General features: G+C 32.1%; 1 long non-coding RNA gene across 1 annotated transcript; it reads right to left on the bottom strand.

The window, feature by feature from the left end:
- Window positions 1-1338: 1338 nt before the first annotated feature.
- Window positions 1339-2351, bottom strand: LOC107059768 (uncharacterized). The gene is made up of 2 exons (XR_001472898.1): window positions 2248-2351; window positions 1339-1720 (listed from the first exon to the last, which is right to left on the bottom strand). It is a non-coding gene; the product is annotated as an uncharacterized lncRNA (long non-coding RNA).
- Between the last annotated feature and the right edge of the window lie 7 nt (window positions 2352-2358).

A 2358-nucleotide genomic window follows, 5' to 3' on the forward strand; every position in this document is an offset into this window, starting at 1 on the left:
ACACAATCAAGTACATAGAGAACTTCACAATATCATTCAATGCATATCAATCACTATTAAGAGTCTATCTATCAAATAGAATAAACCATAACCTACCTCCACCGAAGAGCTGAAGTCTGGCAAGCGACTTCTCCAACTCTTTTCCTTTCCTCAAGGCCTCCGAATGTTCTCAAACTATCACGTATGCATAATTTGTAAGTTAACGAATGTATAGACATTCATACTACTCTATGTCTATCCTAGACTCAAAAACTCACCCAATCTATAATCAATTTCCTAAAGTTCAAGCCTAAGGGTAAGTCTTAATTCCTCCCATTATCAATAACTTTAAGGATATTCAATTAATACATTTAATTACCTATCTCAATATATCAGGACTTGACTTATAATACGATAATAAAATTGAAACATCTGGTACAAAATCAGTGGATTCAATTGTCAATTTCTTTCTAGTTAATAGCACCTCACGGCTAATAACGGAAGACACCAATTAGTCTCCCAAAAGTCAACCATCAATCCGTTAAATTAGCCCACCTTCAATTCATATCCAAACCATTATGGTTCAACTACACCGTGTGTGTTTGTTTCTAACTTTTCCAACTCAATTCATCTAATTTCCTTTCCACCCAACATTATTGTAATAAAAATAAAACAAATCTGACATAAATCAATAACATAATAATTAAGTAATGAAACCTCCCACCGATCAAACATTGCATTAAACTTAAAATATTAAAAAGGACAACCATCTAAAGTCAAAATAATATTTTCTATCTCACCTGACTAATCATAAAAATAATGGTAAAAGTCACCCACTACTAATTCTAATCTTATTTCTTTAACCATCAATTAAATAAATTATTAAAACTATCCCATTAATTTTATAATTATAGTTACGAATAGTTCAAAATACTCATTTAAAATCTATCAAAAGAGTCTTTTATGCAATAAAAAGCTCTAGTACTCAAAACGACCTAAAGTACGTCGTTACACAAGTACATTTAAGGCCTAGGTCCCATATATATCTACTTTTGAGGGACTAATAAATATTAATCCATGTCACATTTTTCTAGTATTAACGAATTCTAGTTTGCCACTTTTTAAATTATTGTAACATATATTATACACTAGATATGGGACCCCGTGCCAGCACGGCCCCCAACATTTTTAGCCAAGTAATATTAATATTTTGCACCAGCAATGATACTGTCATTCATTCCTCAAATAGGTCAGGACTTGACTTTTAGTTCCTTGTATGTTTGCTATGATAGATGTCTAAAATCACACATAAAAAATATATAAAAGCACATGCATTCTTTTTAAGGTAAGGCAATAATCTTCAAAATTACACGTGCCTAACTCTTCCCATAAAATTCATTGCAACCATAGCTTCATAGGTAAGAACCAGTAGCCCCATCACTACCATTTGTATACATCTAAGTGAAAATTAACTTTGAAATTCACCAAAAAAAAAAGGAGCACAAACAATGTGTTTTGTCTACATTTTGCTCCTAGAAAAATGAATAGATTTATCACTTGTGTCTATCATTCATCATTCAAACTTGAAACAAAAAAACCTATTAGCCTGAATAAATTCATCAGTAGTACTTCAAAAGTGTTGTTCCACCCTTATTAGTTTGTATGCACTCAAATGGCATCTTGTCCAATGCATCTTGTGTGCACTCAAATGGCCCGACAGTTGCCTTGGACTCCTGCATCTCTGAAACTGGATTGGAGCAAGCTCTACCAAGCTTCTCTTCTTTCATATTCAGTTCTTATAATTTAGTTCTAAGCTAAAATTCCTTCTTTTTATGAGTTTGGATAAGTTAATTGAGTTAATAAAGTAGTATTTGATCAAGATGAGTACAAATATAGAAGGTAAAGGTACAACCTTTAACCAAACAACAATTGTAACATAACTTGCTTCTTCTATTTATTTATTTATTTGCCGTAAATTCCACATCAACTTGAGCTTGAGATTTCTAGGTTCGATTCATCAATCAATGTTGGTATTTCAGACACAAATTAATGGTGTCCTGAAAATACCTCATAGTTTTTACTCAACTATATACATAGTATCAAGATTTCAGTTATTCTTATGGATCATAATATGTTTGGCTAACTACGATGAAATAGAATCATTTTAAGTAGAATTCTTTCTTATGATATGTCAAATAAAACGGGTCATGTAATAGCACATATGAAAATTTCACGATGAAAAAGTCCAAGAAGATGAAATGAAGTTACTTGGCAAAAGAGCATTTGAACTCCCCCTTCAAGAAACAAGAGTCTCATTCCCAATTTATCAACATAGTAAATAGAAACCACAGCGGCAATGACATTGACTCCACCAGTGGT

The sequence above is a fragment of the Solanum tuberosum genome, unplaced genomic scaffold (genome assembly GCF_000226075.1).
Source record: "Solanum tuberosum cultivar DM 1-3 516 R44 unplaced genomic scaffold, SolTub_3.0 scf00035, whole genome shotgun sequence".
Lineage (NCBI taxonomy): Eukaryota > Viridiplantae > Streptophyta > Magnoliopsida > Solanales > Solanaceae > Solanum > Solanum tuberosum.